The sequence below is a fragment of the Leptonychotes weddellii genome, chromosome 9 (genome assembly GCF_054177405.1).
Source record: "Leptonychotes weddellii isolate Sample4059 chromosome 9, ASM5417740v2, whole genome shotgun sequence".
Classification (NCBI taxonomy): domain Eukaryota; kingdom Metazoa; phylum Chordata; class Mammalia; order Carnivora; family Phocidae; genus Leptonychotes; species Leptonychotes weddellii.
In genome coordinates, this window is record NC_138377.1 from 88,389,934 (window position 1) to 88,409,497 (window position 19,564).

Sequence of the window (19,564 nt, forward strand, 5' to 3'; positions counted from 1 at the left end):
TTTCTTTCTTTTTTTTTTTTAAAGATTTTATTTATTTGAGAGAGAGAATGAGAGAGAGAGAGCATGAGAGGGGGGAGGGTCAGAGGGAGAAGCAGGCTCCCCGCTGAGCAGGGAGCCCGATGCGGGACTCGATCCCGGGACTCCAGGATCATGACCTGAGCCGAAGGCAGCTGCCCAACCAACTGAGCCACCCAGGCGCCCCCTCTTGCTAATTTCAAGTCTAACCATAGGTTACGTATGTATGTATGTATTTATATTTATTTTAGGTAGGCTCCACACCCAACATGGGGCTTGAACTCACGATGCTGAGTCATACGCTCTACTGACTGAGCCGGGCAGGCGCCCCTAGCCACAGGGAATTTAAATGGCTTCTATTCTATTTCCCAGATGTATTGTTCTCTGTTGTGGAAAATCTTGGCATGGGAAGACTAGATTCCCTTTTGGATAGTAGGTGAGAGCGTAGGCTTTGTTTTCACAAGTAGAAACGACTCTGTATTCATGTTCCAGATCCTCTGCACTTTCCATCAGGGAACCCAAGACCCCTCCTCTAGTCTTCTCTCCTCAGGAAACCCTCCGACATTTTAGTGGTCCCCCAGGATGAGGGCTTGTCTTGAGGCTAAGGAGGTAGTTTTCTCTTGGGCATCTGCAATTTATTCTTTCTCTCTAGGGAAGCACTATCTAGAAAGCTGGGAAGCTGGGAAGCACCGTTCTTTCTTTTTCCCTCCCAATCTCTAGGAAATCTAGGATGGTGGCTCTCACCCTTTTGGGAGAATATTCTTCTCACACTACGGCCAATTCTCATTACATACCAGCACTGCTTTGAACATTTTGTACGTGATCATTTATTTGCTCCTCTTCACCTTACCAGGCAGGGAAACTGGTAGCACAGAGAGGTTAAGTAACTCGTCCAGCTGTTTCAATCCCCGGCCATCAGGCTCTCGAATCTTTGTGTTTAACCATCACACCTACTGCCTCTCATAATAAGGTAAGTGGCTGCTGCAAATGGCAATCATTCTAAAGTTAATAGTAATGACGTCATTGCATGTTTATTGCCCACCCTGGATCAGCCTCTTTCATCTGCACAACACCACGGCGCAGACACTTTTATAATTAGTATGGAGGATACCTTGTGCAAAGCCCAGCACCAAGGAGCCCACAGAGCAAGCGGTCTGGCTCGAGCATGGCCCTGCACGAGTCAGAGAAAGCTCGGTGCCATGGCATCAGCCTTGGGAGCACATCTGCTCCCTGTCGTGTCCCCAGCGGGCAGGGTAGTGCCCGGTACCTGGCTGTGCTCCACCAAGACTAGTCAGGTGAATGAATTCCAGGCCTCCTCAGCTCATCTCAGGACTAGGTGCCTCTCACTGTGGCTGTCAGTGGGGGAAATGGGGCTGTCTGGGCCCAGAGTCTGCCCCAAGAAAGAAGTTTCCAAAGCGTTCCTATTGTCTCCAGCTTGGGAGATCAAAGGGAAGAGATGTTGCCAATAAAGACAACTCTCCTTCTCTTAATCATCCATTGTCATCCAGGCAGGTAAGGAAAACAGGCTAGTCTGCAAGCAAGGGATGAGGACACTTCATGCTACAGCATAAAATGAATCAATTGTATGAAATCCCCTTATAAGACAAATGCTAGTTATACTTCTGCCTCTATTTGTATATTTTAATCAAACAAATGATGATGCGTCACACTGATGTCAGTCATGGTCTATGCCGCTATGGCTCTGTGAGCTTGACAACATCCTCAAGCACTTACCAATCCCTTCAGGGGCCTGCTGGTCAACAGTCCTGTTTTCAAGTACAAAGGTTGGGGAATGCACTTCCTCTTACTAATCCCACCGTTGATTAGAATCAACAGACTTGAGTTCAACGATGAGCTCTACCTCTGTGACCTTGGGCAAGGTCCGTTTCATGGAATTTTATTCTCCACAATTAAGGCAATCTATCAAATACTATATACCTAAGTGTGATTTAGGGTTTGTGTACCTCTACCGACAGGACTTTCATTAATAGATAAACCAAGAAAATAAAACCTTAGCATAGCTAAGGTTTGAAAATTATAGTCCCTGCAGCAACGGTAGCTGTTCAGTAAGTTTCTTTAACTGAATTCAGAAACCAAAGTCATAATGCAGGCAGACCGGCTAGAAATACCAACACCAGTGATTCTTGTTCCTATCACTGACTGAACTGGAAATAAAAGCAGGGAGGTAATCGAACAACTTCTTGACACATAAAATGAACTATTGCTCTGTACCAAGAAAGAAAAAAAAATCCTAATTTAAATGCTGTTCTGCGAAAAAATAAATAGGCAAAGACTTGCCAGCAGACTGCAGCAGAGTTGATATCAACCTGATTAAAAATAGTCTCCCAGGATTCAGTATCATTTACAGCATCTTTCCATACTGATTGCAAAGCATGCATTATTTATGTCATGCAAAATGGTGGAGGTATGACAACCCAAGATAATCAACTGATTTTGTTTTAATATTATTTAATTTTGCTGGAAAATGAACTCTTTGGGCATATCTGAATGAGACAATTCAATGAAAAAAAAAAAAAAAGAGGTCGACAGAATTCTTTTCTTACCTAGATTTTTTTTTTTTAAAGCCCGTGTAGAAACACCAAAAGGGAATAAAGAGTAGGATTTTAAGTGGAAGTGCAACAGGTAAGGTGTTGATATGTCATATCCTACTTAGGGGTGCTATTTCGGGATGTGCTAAGAGAAGGATCAGGAATGTGATCACCGTGTCTCAGAGACATGGGCAGCCTTTGTCATTGACTAGCCGTGGGAATACTGCACCTAGAAGCAGAGCTCACGGGCTAGGGGTGTCCCCTGAGCACACAGTCACCAGCCACCACTGAACAACAAAGAGGTGAGAAAAGCCTTCCACAGCTTCTCCTGTGTTTGGCATGGGCACATCTTGACCCTCTGCTTGCTTGATCTGGCCTGATCTGTGGCACCCAGATGCCATGTTCCTCTAGGAGCAAAACACAGCCATAAGGCTTTGGGTCTAGGAGCTTTTTGGGGTGGAAACAGGGCATGTTTACCAGATCCAGAAAGCTCTGGGGCTCCTAAGATGCAAACCGATAGGACAGGAGGGTTCTGTGGGCACATCTCTTGGCGGGGGGGAAGCCACCAGAGCAGCCACGAATCCACACTGCCGATCAGTGTCACCGACCACAAAGAAGGCTCAGAAGAGCTCCAGGCATGAAGATAAAACACTCGGTCTGCCCTCCCACTCCTTTTTCATCACCTGACACAGGACACAGAACCCACCCTACCTTTTCTTCTCAGGACCCACACCTTGGACTTCAGGAAAGGACCAACAGGGCTGGGCTGAAGGGATTCAGAAGGGGTGGGGAGAATCCAGTGTACACCTGATAAAGCCATTAAGAGCCCCAGGGTAGGGGCGCCTGGGTGGCTCAGATGGTTAAGCGTCTGCCTTCGGCTCAGGTCATTATCCCAGGGTCCTGGGATCGAGCCCCGCATCGGGCTCCCTGCTTGGCGGGGAGCCTGCTTCTCCCTCTCCCTCTACTGTTCCCCCTGCTTGTGCTCCCTCACTCTCTCTATCAAATAAATAAATAAAATCTTAAAAAAAAAAAAAAAAGAGCCCCAGGGTAGACAGCGAAGCAGGCGTGGTCTCCTCATGCCCTGTTCTCGGCTTCTCTCTCAGAAGCCACACCCGGACTGCAGTGGGTCAGCACCAGGGCGTGGGTGTCTGCATAGCAAGGAGGAGCAGAGACAGATCTCCTCTTGTATTTATGTGTCCCTTGCCTACAGAACTTCAAGGGGCTTACCCCCTACCTAATGTGCCCCCCCAAGTTCAGTAAGCAAGTTATGGGGATGAATTTGCAATCAAACCAATTTGGAAGATCAGCACAGCTTCACTCTGAGCTTATCCAGGCCGCCCCCGTTACTGCGTCTTTCCAGGTTTGCGGGAGGCCGCCCACTGGTAGACTCTGCCTTCCTCTGACAGCTACAAACACAGATTTTTAAAACTATAGAAATTGGGAAGGGAGGTAAAGGAAAGCAGAGGAAGAGAGAAAACCCTCTCTCTCTGAGGGGAAGACATTCTAACTGAATAGAGATCTTAGTACCCCTACGACTAAAAAGATTTTTAAGGAAGTTAAGTGCTTCAAGGCTATTTAGTAAACACAGCATTGCAAGGATTCCAATCTCTCAGCCTCAGTTTCTTTTTCTGTAAAATGGGGACAATAACAGTGTCAACCACTCAGGGCTTTTGTGGGAATTAAATAAGATCACGCATGGAGAGTTCATGTTACACTGTATGGCCCACCGTAAGTGCAAACTTGTCAATAACAGTAAGTTGTCAATAATAGCAAGTGAACTGGGGACACTGGGAGCCAGCAGTCATCCTCTGATTGGATCTCTGATGTTTCAAGAAAGAACCAGGACACTGTCTCCTGGAGCTGATAAGAAGATACTAGCAGAGACAGGATTCAACAAAGAAATGCGGAACTTTTTAAAAGTTTCATGATGCTCAAGCGATACATAATCACACAATATGTGAGACATTTGAACCCAGACTCTGAGAATAGGGATCTATGACAGCAGAGCAGAAAAAAGACAGTCGCTGCCAGAGAAGACACATAGGGCATGGAAGAGGCTAACTAAAAAGGAAGCCTATAATGAAGAAGTACAGTAAGGACCATCTGAGCAACAGATTGATACCTTATAGGAAAAAAGCAAAGGTATTTAAACCAACTACAAAAGAAAAAGGGTAAGGAAGGGGCAGAATGCTTCTATATTTATATTCTGAATCCTAGTATTTTAGAGCTGGAAGGGGCCTCCAAGCTTTCCCCAGACTGGTGAGGAATCTGAGACCCAGGGAGGTGATGCATGCCCATGGTGCCAACTACTTAGTGGTAAAACCAGCACTGGAACTCAGGTCTTCTGGTCCCTAACCAGCACTTTATTTGCAGCTCTCTGCAGCCAGCCCCTCCTGAGCAAACCTATCACCCACAGAGCTTCTGGAAAGAACAAATAAGTCTAGGCATATAAATAATTTAAATTTCTCGGGCGCCTGGGTGGCTCAGTTGGTTAAGTGTCTGCCTTCGGCTCTGTCGTGATCCCAGGGTCCTGCGATGGAGTCCTGCATTGAGCTCTCTGCTTCTCCCTCTCCCCTTACTCTCCCCCCTCCCCACCTGTTGATGCTTTCTCTGTCAAATAAATAAAATCTTAAAAAAAGTGTTTTTTTTAAATTTCTCAAATAACAAACATTATCATATGTGAACCTTGACCCTCTGGCAATCAGACTGCAGGAGGGTGCTGGTGCCCATTCAAATATTAAATATTTGAAGGGCTTAATTTCTTAGTTTTTAATATTAAGATAAACAGAAATAGAAGTTTTAAATGTGCCTTCCAGGGGGTTATCTTGCCTGCAAAAGTACACAGACCCTACACTTTGGGGACCACTTTCCTGGGACCCCTTGCCTTCCACCCAAGATACAGGCCTCTAGTTATGGGTGGCGGTGAGGGGGAGGACGGCAAAGTCCTGGCATTGTCTTAAAACTCAGAAGCAAGTAGGTAAAGGCAATCTCCAGAATATGGGGGAAAGTTCCGCAGAAACTGGAAAGCTATAATCTAACTAGAGATCTCTGGCTGTAGAATTCCATGGTGCTCCTTCCAGTAGGAACTCTGTGCTGCCCTGATCACTAAAATTGGAAACAAAACACAAGCTAACCACATCTCATGTGATTACAGGCCATGGGTGGGTGCCACCAGCTTAAAGTTCACAACTCCAGAGAAAATCCAAGAAATCCCATTGCTCACCGTATTCTGCAAAATGTAATACAGCATCGAAGGGGCAACCCCTACCATCAAGAGGGGGGATCCACAATGTTTAGGGAACTCAGAATGGGCACGGCTTTTCTTGAGCACCTACTATGTATCAAACGCTATGTTAGGTGCTTTGTTTCCCTTGGTCTCAAAAGAATTGTAGAACCAGTGAGGTACTCTGATCCCCATGTAAGAGATGAAAAACTTGGCCAGAGAGAGAGTCACAGAGTCCAGATCTGTCCTTGGGTTTGGTGGGTTTAGAAACCCACAAGCAGCTTCCTGGGAGGCTATGGTGGAAGACAAAAGAAGTCGATTCTCCACTCTGGGAAACTCCCCCAAGGCTGACGCGTCGTCTGACAGCAAGGTGTCCTGAACGGCCCCCGAAGCTGCCCTTAGGTCCCACATGGCAAGTCAGATGAAGGATGGCCTTGGCAATGGAACAGAGAGGGCACTGTGCACACAGGGGCATTTCAGGCGCACTGCTAGGACTGACTCGTAGAAGGATAATGGGTGCTGTGAGAAGCCTCACTGGAGCTCAGAGGCCAGAGGGTTGGAGCTACCCTGTGACCCTGTACCTCCGCTTCTGCCCCTGCTCCATCTCCCTTCACAGTACCTCTCGCAGCCAGCTTCAAAGACGGAGCCCCAAACCGTGATCTTCACTCAGTGCCCGCTTCTCAGTCAGCGTTCTTTGGGGAAGAGATGACAGCTTCCCTTTGTGGCAAAGGTGCCTCTTGCCCCAATGAAGACACTTGAATATGTTCAAAATAACCTCACAGAAATTCTCACTCGGACAAAATAGGCAAGACAGACGTGAATTGCCAAAACGGTTCCTGCTAGGGAACCTTCAGCCCCGCAAAGTCAAGAGCAAGCAGCAAACTCTGGTCTCCCTTGAAGTACGGACAGGAATGGGAGTTAAGGGGCTGGGACTCACACCCACATGATCCCCAAGGCAGTACTGAGAAATCACGTTAGACAAGGAATTAAGACAAAGTGAGACCTGCTCTGTGTGTTGGGCAGAAAACAGGGCACTCCATTTGGGGCAGGACAGTGAAGAGACGATAGGTATCAGCATCGCCAACCTCACAAAGAGGATTGTGCCCCCAAACTGCAGCAAGACCACAAATGGATTTGTAAACACATTTGCATGGTTTCTGGTTGCAAAATTGCTGAGAGAATTCAACCACACTCTGCTCGCAAGTGCACAAAAGTCCCTTTTGACCCAAGTCCCAGACCCAAAATATGAGGACAAGTGCCACCAGCAGTCCTAATATGCTCTCCTTGGCTGTGACCCCTTCTCTTCCTGGGAGTTGGGTCAAAAGCACAGCGTTACTTACTAACCAAGTGACCAACACCCAGAGTTACCTGGAAGTGACCACACATCAATTAGGGTTCACTGGCATCAAAAGCAAAAAGTTTCACCATTTGTTTGATAGAATTTGGCTTTAAGATACAGAAGGACCTGCTGGTTTCGCATTTACAAGAAAAGCTCATTTTGACTTTTCTTTTTAATTCAGTGGGGCAAGAGTACAAAGGTTTGGAAAGAGAAATAGCTTAAAATCCTGAGAAAGATAAAAGGAAAATGATTTAAATTAAACATGCGGGAAACATTAAAGAAGAGAAAGACATAAAACAACCCTAGAGATCTAAATATACAACATAAGAAAAGTTTGTTTGATCATAGAGCAAGTGTGTGAATAAATAAAATAAAATACTATAAATGCTCTCAAGGAAAAAAAAATTAAATAAGAAAAGTTTCCTTCAGACTTCCCCTCTAAGGAAACCACAATTCACAACTCTTTCGCTTGGTATAGTTCACAAGCTTAAGTGTCTATATTCAGCTTTGAAAAACCTATGCCGATTTCTCTAGTTTAAAAAAAAATGTAAGTGAACCAATCATTGACTGTTGGTGGGTAAATTTTGTTCGGTGGGTAGGTTTATTTTGAGTGGCTGTGAATAAAGGTAAGGGTGATTTGATTTGATTTTATTTTGTTGTATTTTATTTTATTGGACATTTAAACTTTACACCCTTAAAAAAGAAAAACAATCCGTGGTGGTTTTACAGGGCTCAGCTTTCAAGAGTGGTTTGAATATTTTTAAACATACTCAATTGGCATTCCCCTGGTCTCCAAATCAAAACTCTGTGCCACCTTTTCTTAAAGATATTTTTTCTGCAGCACTTTCTGGCTATGGGTAAGTTTATACACTTTCTGGTTGTAGAGCCGTTGTTATTATTATTTAAACTGACATGAAATGCACATCAGCGGGCAGGCATAGGAGTCATGAAATTAAGTGTTTTCGGGGAACAAAAGTAAAGTTGGGCACCAGGATGGACAAGCATGCGTAGTGCTACAGATGGGGATGGGAGGCCTAAAACAATGTGTCGTTCCTTTCTATTCTGTTTTGCCCCATTGTGTTTTGAATAGACTGAATTACTGCCCAGCTTTGGGGCCCAGTCTCTGAAAGGCCCCATTGTAAGGGATATGCTTTCCCCCAGTAGAGTTAAGGTTGCTGTAGTAAACTTCACCATGAATTTCCTCACCAGTGTGATGAAAATCTCAACTGAATTGTGACATTACTGTAGTTAGAAACAAGACTGCAAAATGAGCCTGGCTCTACCCATTTAGGGGGTCTTTTCTTATCTGAACCTGACCCCCGCTCCGCTGCCTAAGTCGTCCACATGGCCAAAGAAAGGAGTGAATTTCTAGAAGCCAGAGCTTGAGAATCGAACCTGCAGAGTATAAGGGAGGTTCTCTCCCACTGGCGTGCAAGTGGATGGGAAAATGGGAGCTTGCAGACCAAGGCAGAGGCCTTCCAGTTCATGAGCTACCTCAACCATAGAGTTGGCTGGGTTTGGAAAGCCACTTTTCTGTTGCTGAGCAGGGAGGGATGGGTAGCCAAGGTCCACATGCCACAGGAAAAGAATAGGTCTGCATTTCATTTGGAGAAACAGTTCAGGATTCAGCAGTGCCCCTTTTATTCTGCCATGAAGAAGAGGCAGAAAGCAATCACCCCAATTTACCAGATGGCACACTAAACTAGAATGAACCTCCTGTCCAGTGAACTCCAGTGTATCAAGCAACATTCTAAGCTATTCACATGTATGAACTCATTTACCTGTCCCAACAGACCTAGAAAGTCAGCATTATTATTAATCCCCATTTTAAGGATGAGAAAGACCAAGCTCAAAGAAGTTATATCACTTGCCCCAGATCAACACCAGTGAGCAAACATTCTCCTTCCAGAATCTATACTCAAAATCCCTTCTTTATTGAACTTTTCCACATTTGGCACTGGGTGTTCGGATCCAGAGCTCTGGGGCTTAGGAACAAGAAATGGGCCAGGAACATCAATCTGAGAGTCCTCCATTGGCTACTAAAAAGTTGTTGCCATAGACATGCATGAGATTGTGCAGGACAGGAAGCAAACAGGAGATAAGAAAACAAAGGATGGGAAGCAATTCATTCATTCATTCATTCATTCCAACAGTTACATGCCTCCTAGAAGCCAAGCACTGTTCTTCTAGGTGCTGGGGTAACACTTGCAGACTATACCAACGAGGCTCCTGCTTTCATCACGCATACTTTCATTGGTGAGGCAGAAAACAGTTAGGATATAGATAGATAAGAAAAATAAAAGCCACCAAGTGAGGCCAGAAGGCCAAGGCTGAGTACTTGCTTGGCACTGGACACAGGAAACAGGCAGCCAAGATGGAATCCCCATCAGAGGGTGCAGCCCAGGTCACGCAGAAAAACTGTCTTCCTTCCAGAGGAAACAGGCCTAAACTCCCGTAGTCAGATCCCCATCCAATGAGAGAAATAACGCCACCTCTAATCTGTATATTCCTTCCAGTGCCTCGCTACTTGGCTGTTTATCATCCCATCTGAGTCCTAAAGCAGCTCCGAGAGGCAGGCAGGGAGCAGGTATAATGATCTCCATTTTACAGCCTGGATCAGCTGGCAAAATTTCCCTGATATTTCAGAGGACCCGAGAGGAGTGGTGGGAGATTTGGGGAGGAGAGGAGAGCAAATTTCCGGTTGGGCTCATCAGCTTTAGGGAACATCCCTCTGTTTATCTGTCTAGCATGATAATGGCTATGTCACTCATGGCGGGATATCATTAAACTGGGCTGTGAGTCTCTCTGTGTGCTGCATCTCGCCTACTTAGAAATAAAAGAGGGGGCCAGAGGAGGGACCCAGAACCACCAGCAGAGCTTGACTGCTTTTAAACCTGGAGACGGGGGAAAACAAACAGCTCTTGAAAAACACAATTTCTAAGCTTACTTAAAGGTGGCGATTCCAGCCTGAAAGCCTCTCAGCTGGGTAATGCACCACCCTAAAGAAAAGGCAAAATTATCAAGGCACAGGCCCTACTCGATGCCAACTTCTAAGTAAAATGAGGCATTACAGTAACTCAGCCCACAGCGATTTCCCGTTTTAACTGATGTTTCCTGTTTTCTATGCTGGGCATCATAAGGATATTCAGAACCAGACCCAGAGTTCACAAGCCGTCCCTTCACTGGGCTACATTCTTTTCTGTTCACTCATCGCATTATGTGCAACATGACAACCCAAAACAGATCTGTTTTCCTACTGACCTCAATTTGCGACCACCATTACTGCTGCTGAAAGAATTCTTGGCTCTGAGGGGCTGACTGAGATGGGGAGAAAAGCCAGCCCACCCAGCAGTCGCCCAGGCCTGCTGCCCTTGAGATAGAATTGGGACCTGCTTGGTTGGTGTCTCCGCAGGAATCGTCCACAACTGGCTGGGAGGATTTGATTTAGGAGTCAAGAGAAGAGGCAGAAAGGGGACAAAAATCTCTTTCCAGCCCTTTTGGCTGATTGCTGACCCATCCCAGCATAGAGGAGACAACAGATTTTCTGTTCATTTTGTGTGTTTATGATCGTAGAATAAGAAAAGTATGGTTTTTTAAAACCATTTTTTAAAAATAATTTTGCCATTTCAGAAAAGTTACCAAAAATATACAAAGGATTCTCCTACTTGTTACCAACTGGTAACATTTTGCCACACTTGCTTCCTTTCTGTCCCCCTCTTTCTCTTCCCCCCAAATATGTAGATTTTTTATATAAACCAGTTGAAAACAGGTTGTATACATCATGCCCTCTTGTTCCTTAACACTTCAGTGTATATTTCCTAAGAAGGGGCTTTCCTTATATAACCACAGTAAACAATCTCAGGAAATGGAACACTGATAACTGTAGATGCCATACTTTTTATATAAGTCAATATTCCAATTTCATCAATTATCCCAATAATGTCCTTTGACAAGATTTTCTTTTGCTTGGTGCCAGATCATCATGTATTGCATTTAGTTTTCTATTTCTTTAGTCTCCTTTAATTTCTAACAGCTCTTCAGCTTTCCTTCATCCTTCATAATGTTGACATTTTCAAGAATTTGGGCCAGTTATTTTATAGGATTTCCCTCAGTTTGGGTTTGTCAGATGTTTCCTCATAATTAGATGCAGCTTTTGCCTTTTTTTTTCTTTTGGCTAGACTTCTAGTCAAGTGATTTTGTGTCCTTCTCAGGGTATCATGTCTGGAGGTACACGATGTTTGTTGATGTTTGTGGGTGATACTCATTTTTGTCACTTGGCTAAGTACTGTCCCATTTCCCCACTGCATAACTTCTATTTTTTCCTGTTGTAACTGCTAAGCATTTGTGGGAAGAGACTTGGAGACTATGTAAATATCCTGTTCCTTATCAAACTCTGACAACCAGCTTTGATGGAATTAGAATTTTAAACCCACTTATTTGGCATTAGAGGAGCATGCATTATTCTCAGATGCTGAGTGTTTCAGACAGACAAGGGCTATGGAGCATCTATGTGGGCTTCTCAGGGGCATTGGTAGCTGGTTTCTTCACACCTGCTGGGTTCCAGAGAGGCTGAGGTTGCTGGGTGGCTGTGCTCGCCATCTGTGACCGCGAGTTCCATCTACCTCCACAGGGCGTGAAATAATGCATTCCTAGAAGCTGAACTAAAAACCGGAAGTACGAGTCAAGGCGATTCTTAATGGCCCAGGCAGCACCATGGGAAGAGGTGTACAGGTAAAATTGGGTCTGCCCATATGCAAAGCTATTATGTGAGGATGTTTATCTCTGATTTCCTTTGTCAGGGTGCCTAGGAGCCTCCTCCCCACCCTAATCCCATCTCTCCTCTCCTTAGCTCCAATGCTGTTGAATGAACATCTATCTACTTAAATGGGACTTGGAGGAAGTTCTTTTGGACCAGAAAGCTTAAAGCCAGGTAGGGAGAAGTGGGTTGGGGGTAAAGAACGATGTGAATGAAAAGGATGAAGTCCAACCTGTCAGTTCAAAGAGGCTGCCAACAATTGTTCTTGAGCCACAAACAGAGAAGACCTTTATGTCCAACCTTAGATTCCAGACATTCTTGTTCCCACAAGGGAATCTGCTACCGCCTGGGATAGTCCTTAAACATTTTCTTTTTGTTGATAATGATTGTGTGGAAATAGTACCTCAAAGGACGTTATTATATAAGAACCACCAGCAGGGGCGCCTGGGTGGCTCAGTCATTAAGCGTCTGCCTTCAGCTCAGGTCATGATCTCAGGGTCCTGGGATCGAGCCCCGCGTCTGGCTCCCTGCTAAGCGGGAGGCCTGCTTCTCCCTCTCCCACTCCCACTCCCCCTGCTTGTAGTCCCTCTCTCGCTGTGTCTCTCTCTGTCAAATAAATAAAATCTTTAAAAAAAAAAAAAAAAAAAAAGAGCCACCAGCAGATGGCCGCTTCCACAACCAGAGCGGCCAGAACAGAACCTCGAATGAAGCCCAAACAGTCTGAAGGGCAAGTTATCACGGAAATAAAGACCAATGAGTTTATCTGGAGACCGAAGATTCTCCTTGCCCTGTCAGTATTACAGCCACATGAGTTAAAAGCCTGGAGCCCATTTCTAAAAGGGATGTGTAGGTTAGTGATTTAATAGTGCTGAACCAACACTGGAAAATTAAGCCTTATGCTTTCCAGATAAAAAGTTTCTATCTAAGATTTATTTTTCCTCTCCTAGCTAGAGTCATGAGATATAAAGTATTGGTAGCGTACTCCGAAATTCTGAAGGATTCATAAACATAAACAGGAATTGGCAACATGAATAGTAATTTCAAGGATGGTATTCTTTCCAGAACAATTGTACTCTGTGGTCTTTTTCCTCAACCACATCCTATGTTTTTCACCAATTCAGTCACTTAACCCAGGCAACAATACCTGTGCTGGGTACTGTGCCAACCCTGGGGATAAAATGATTTTTTTAAGAGATATAAAGGCTTACAAATTAATGACTCGAGTCTGCAGTTGCAGTTCAAGTGGGAAGAGTGATTCCTGTTGATATAAGATTCAGTTCTTTCCTTACATAAAAATACTGAATGAGCTGGTGACTACCAGGGAGAAGAATGTCCAGTGCAGTTCACACCTCCTTGCAAAATATTCCCCTGGCTGCCAGGTAAGCTGAGAAGACATAAATTCACACAAATCATTGAACTTGATCTTCGCTGACAAGTGAATTCTAACATGAATGACCCCATTTTAAGAACTTTGTAGTTAATTTCTTTTTAAAGATTTTATTTGTCAGAGAGAGAGCACAAGCAGGGGGAGAGGCAGGCAGAGTCGGAGAAGCAGGCTCCCCGCCGAGCAGGGAGCCCGACGCGGGGCTCGATCCCAGGACCCTGGGACCATGACCCGAGCCGAAGGCAGACGCTTAACTGACTGAGCCACCCAGGCGCCCCAGTTAATTTTATTTTAGAAACACCAGCCCAAGCTCTGTCAGACAATGATTAGCTCGAACCATCATTTACTCCATTTAAGGTAAATTGGTTTGATTTTCCCTAAAATTGTGGGTTTTTTCGACTTCAAACATTATTTTTTAAAAAATCACAATGCCTAAGGATGAGACTCAGAAATTTGGTGTGAGGTTATGCTATACCATCTCCCCTCTGGCAAGAGGTTTTAAATATCCTGACTGGAATCCCTAAATCTTTAATGTGATGTAAGATCTTTGTCAGATATAGTTTGTCACCACTGAGAAGCTGAAAAGGCATTTGAGCAACTGTTTACTACAGACCAGTTAGCTACTCCATAATTGATCACCAGGTAAAGCACTAAGTGTTACATGCAAGGCTTTGGGTTCTCTTGAATCTCTTCTAGAGGAGAATCTACGGCAGCTCCTCCCAGCCAGTAGGTCCAGCAAGACCAGTCCTTGGAGCAACACTGAGGGTAGACTGGAGCCAGTCCAGCAAGACCAGTCCTTGTTCCCAGGGCTCTGCCTGTCTGGCCCACGCCGAAGGCTGTCCCCTTTCTGACATCTTTATTGGCAAAAGATACTACCAAGCATTCAGAACCATTTAACAGAATCTACCACCATTCTTAGCCACCCATCCTTCCCATCTACCCACCCCCTCACTCTCAGACTTAATCAAGAGAGGAAGTGAATCTACCCTTGATGCTGTCATAATTTTTGAATTCTGGAAGTGGGTCCCATGATGTGAAAGGAAGTTAAACGCTAGAGGAAGACAATGAGTTCCTACAATGGTCTAGAAACCTGTGATTGCCTTCGAGTTATAAATCTTCCAGGGTTCTAATTTAAAAAACAAAAACATTCTCCAAATGCCCCTCTGTTGTTGGAGGTATGGTTATCAAGAAATTTTGTTAGGCTTTCTTGAAGGGCTCATGGACTAACTCTAAGAGAATATCCAAATGATAAAATCATGATAACAAAAGTAATAGAAAAAACAAACTCTTTGAGTAGGCTTATTTTATACTTTTTTTCTTTTTCATTTTAGCAGTCATGATAACAAAAGTAATAGAAAAAACAAACTCGTTGAGTAGGCTTATTTTATACTTTTTTTCTTTTTCATTTTAGCAGTAAAAGCACATGAATCCTCAGAATTTGTTTAAAATGTCTCCCTAGTTAATGGCCTACATCTGTTAATGTACCCACAACCCAGGAAGCATCCCCTGGAAGAAAATCTGGACTCAAAATTAGAAATAAATTCCCCATTAATATTATGACAACTTGTCACCAGAGTTCACCTTCTCCTTCCTCTGAACTGTCCTCATTCCTAGGAGATCTTACGCATCTGTTACAATCCTGAAAGCTAACCTTCCTGATGTACCCCATCCCCTCACAGATTTACCAACAGGAACCTCATTGGTGAAAGCACTTAGCATTGTCTCCAGGGCAAATCCGAGAGGCTATAATTCATAACGGAGAAGTTTCTCTGGGATGCTGGGAGGAATAAAGTAACTAACAGCCACTCTGAGTAGCTGAGTCAACTTTATTATGGTGAAGTCCGTATTCTGCCATGATCTGGCAAAGAGCAAAGGCCCAGGACTGGAGCATGAAGATCAGATTCCAATTTCCTCGTCTGCCACTCACTGACTGGGTGGCCTGGGGGATTCACTTCAACTCCCTGTTTCCAACATCTCGGGGTCGTTGGTGAGAAGACCAATGAAATCAAGGGCAGGAAAATCCTTTGTAAATCTTTTTTTTTTAAGATTTTATTTATTTGACAGAGAGAGAGAGACAGTCAGAGAAGGAGCACAAGCAGGGGGAGTGGGAGAGGGAGAAGCAGGCTTCCCGTGGAGCAGGGAGCCCGATGCGGAACTCAATCCCAGGACCCTGGGACCATAACCTGAGTCGAAGGCAGACGCTTAACGACTGAGCCACCCAGGGGCCCCAGACCTTTGTAAATCTTATGGTGCCATAAAAATGAGTTCTTTTGATAACACCAAGAGAGAATGAGGATACAACTGAATTTGTTCATTTCTCCTAATTTATGCCCTTACACTAATTTGTGATATACTTCACAGAACTTACCTTTCTCCGTCCTCAAACCTGTTTCTCCAAAAAATGCAAGAACACCTAAATGAAAGTAAGCATGTGTACTACGTGCTGGAGGCCAGGCCTCCACCGCAGGTACTGAGAGAGGATGAGATCGGGCGAAAACTCCAGTTAAGTCCTGGGCGGGACGAACGTCAGATACAGGAAAAGGTGAAAACAGTACACCTTGAAGCTAACAGAAACCGCATGCCCATAAGGAGACCAGTTGCTACCAAAGGAAGATGTGGGGACATGTCCAGATACCTAAGGCACCTTCCTAAATGTCTGGAGGGAACAGTCAACCCAAAACAGAATTTCTATATAAACCGCAGAAATGCACCTGTCATCTTGATGCGGTACCATGCTATGCAGGAATGCTGACAAGGTAAGGGAGAAGGGGCAGCATGCTGGGGTGGAGAAGGCAGTGCTTACAAGTCAGACCCCCTTTGCTGGGTGACCACAGCAGCCACTTAAGGCCACTGGGTCTCACTTTCCTCATCCATGAAAAGGGTGTCAACACCGAACTCACAGGGCCAGTAAGAGAAATAGGCTATACCTGGAACCCATCTCAGTTGTTGGGCTTGGCATGCTGTCTTGACATGAATTAGACGTAAACACGACTGATTCTCTGACTAGTCCTTGAGTGCCCTGTGGGCAGGGACAGCTGTCCCTTTTTTTCTGAATTCCCAGTCTACCCAGCTCAGTGTTTGGCACTCCTCGGGGCTTAATCAATTTTATTAAATGTGTAATCAAAAGGTGAGGTGTAAGTGCATTATGAACTGAATATAAAGGTCTATAAATATGTAAAGGTAAGGTTTGAAGGCAAACAAAAGACTCCTGCCAATTTAAAATATAAAAATGGTATATGGAAGGTAAAGACTGGTTACGGGGTCTCTCTTCTGCCCAAAAGACAGTGACATTGAGACCAGGGCACCCATGAATTTGGTCTGCTAGGCTAGGGCATCTCCAGGGTGGAGAAAGGAAACTCTTTCAGGTATTGTCTGGGGAGACGATCCCTCATCATCACTCCAAACTACCTGCCATATTAACGGATTCCCGCATAAAAGAAAATGTGACGCTCTGGCTGGTTTTTCTAGAAACCATCCAGCGTGATGGGGAAGCTCCAGGCTGCAAATAAAGCCTTCAGTTTCAGACCCCAGTCAAACCTAAATCTGACTGGTAGAATCAGCTGCCAACTTGATAAAATCTATTGTCTGAAATACAAAAGCAAGAGGCCCTGGTGCCTTCTGGGTTTCTGCTTGGAGCGAGAACTGCAACACCCCGGCTGGGTTCATGTCTCCAAGCAGCAGCGCCGAGGTAGAAACATCTCTAATGTGGCCTCTACATCATTCAAAAGAGTGGTTAGTGAGACAAAGTCGGCACTCAGAAGCTTCTCGTTATCCTAAACCAGCTGTGTAGGACCCTCTCCTAATAAAATAGCAACACCAGGATCCTAACCTGAACGCATGGCACTTCAAAGCTAAGTTTTCATGAACATCTCCCATCAGAGGCGATGCCTGATGTGGTTTCAAGGCAGCCATCCCTACATGAATTTTCGAAATGAGGAAATGGGTGGTCAGAGACCTGGCCAAGATTACACATAAAGCAAAAGGCAGAGCTGGATTCTCACTCTGCAGCTTCAGGTCGCTCCTCTTCCTCTCTCTTAGCTGTGTCTGGCCGGAGGATGTCAGGGCTTGCTTTGGTTCTTTCTCAAACAATTTCCCCTGAGCGACCTTTACTTCGAACAGAAAGTCAAGGAAAGTCATTCACAAATGATTTAATTTAAATGGAATCTTTACTTTGTGAAACCAAAAATTCAACCAGCACTAAACTGCCCCCGAAACTCCCTAACAGATGTAGGAAGGCTTGAGTCACAATCATCTTGCATGGTCTTGCTTCTTCTTCCATTCAGATTTCCTCCTGTCTGAACAATTAATTGGTTCCCAGGCACAGAGAGGGTTGAACTGTGGCAGCACCTGCAAGCTGTCCCCCAGCATCTATGCTTCCTTTCCTTTAGTGACACAATCTGGCTTTTAGCTGGGCACATGGCTGCTCAGAATAAGGAATTCACTCCCAGATTCTTATGCCGCTAGGTGTGGCCGGGGATGTAAGTGGAAGGAGTAGGTACAAGCTCTAGGGCATATCACAAAGTGGGGGAGGGGGCATGACCTCCTTACTCCTCGCCCTTGCGCAGGATTGGCAGGTGGCAGCCAAAGCTCCACATGGGCCCATAAGGACCAGTGCCACACCCTAGGGGTGGCAGGGCGGAAAACAGGAAGTAGCCTGCACCCCAGGCAACTGCAGTGCTCCTTGCACTGCCTACATCCAGAATGTTAACTGGGGGAGAAATAGACACACATACCACAGTAACAAGCAAAACAAAACAAAAAACACCTCACTCAGGTCAACTATACTTCAATAATAAATTAATAAATCAAAAATATTAACTCACTCATAATTGCTGCTGCATAGTCTCAAGTGGAAATCTTTTCCATTTAAATGTGGTAAAATTCAGTTCGATCCCAGAAGTTCTTCTATCGCTCCAGGTTTACATAAATCTTCCTTCCTTGAATCTCTTTGCTTTCTGTTAGTCACCACCTCTCCCCGGTAATGCACAGTACAGGGAAGAATCTGTTTATAATGTTGCTGTATATTGCTGTGCTCACTGTTTCATGAGTATATTTATGTTTTATCTAATTACGTATTTCTAATTTTTACCTTTTTGTCTCACTCTTTCCCAATAACACAGAGCCCACTGATGGGGCATAAAAATACTGGGCAGATGTCTGTTTTAATGAGCCTTTAAGGACTCTATAATGTAATCATATTTTAATTTCTACTACTTCATCTATTCACCTCTTCTCATCCTCATGTGAGATCATCACGTTCGTAGACGCTCAGCTAACCTGCAAATTGCTAGGGGATTGCTCCCTAGGTTGGCAAAACCTCAAATGTTAAATTTGTGAGTGCCAAGAGTTTAAATACATAAAATGCCTTTATTTGTAAAAGGCCTCAAAGGACTTTTCTCACTGTTGAGTCATTGTATCCCCTACATTTGTAAAACCATTTGCAATTCACAAAGTGCTTTCATACTTATCATCTCATAGTCCTTGTAGTCAGGCTGGATATTAGTAATTTCTATGTTACAAACAAGGAGCTAGAAGCTCTGAGTTGGTGAGTCACTGACTCACAGTGCCATTCATCTAAAAAAAAAAAAAACCCTGTAAATGGCCTTTGGGTTATTTTCCTGGTTTCCCCATTCTGAGCAGTATTGCAGGAAAGCCTTCTCCTACCTGTATCTCTGCCCCTTGGGCTAACATTTCTGTGGGATGAAGTCTGAAGTAGAACTTCTGGTCTGGGATGTGAGCACGGGAGGTTGAGCAGGTAGAGGGGGCACTGGGAAAGCAATTCTGGCGGGGACATGAAGTCGAGGAGGCAGGCCTGACTAGGTCATCATTCCCAGTTTCACTGAGCTGGAAATGTGGGCCACTGCTTTCTAACTTCTGAATGAAACTAAGTCCAGGGCACCTGGGTGGCTCAGTTGTTAAGGGGCTGCCTTTGGCTCAGGTCATGATCCTGGGGTCCTGGGATCGAGCCCCGCATCGGGCTCCCTGCTCAGTGGGGAGACTGCTTCTCCCTCTCCCTCTGCCTGCCACTCCCCCTGCTTGTGCTCTCTCTCTCTGTCAAATAAATAAATAAAATCTTTAAAAAAAAAAGAAAAAGAGGGCGCCTGGGTGGCTCAGTTGGTTAAGCGACTGCCTTCGGCTCAGGTCATGATCCTGGAGTCACAGGATCGAGTCCCGCATCGGGCTCCCTGCTCGGCAGGGAGTCTGCTTCTCCCTCTGACCCTCCCCCCTCTCATGCTCTCTCTCTCTCTCTCATTCTCTCTCTCAAATAAATAAATAAAATCTTTAAAAAAAATAAAGA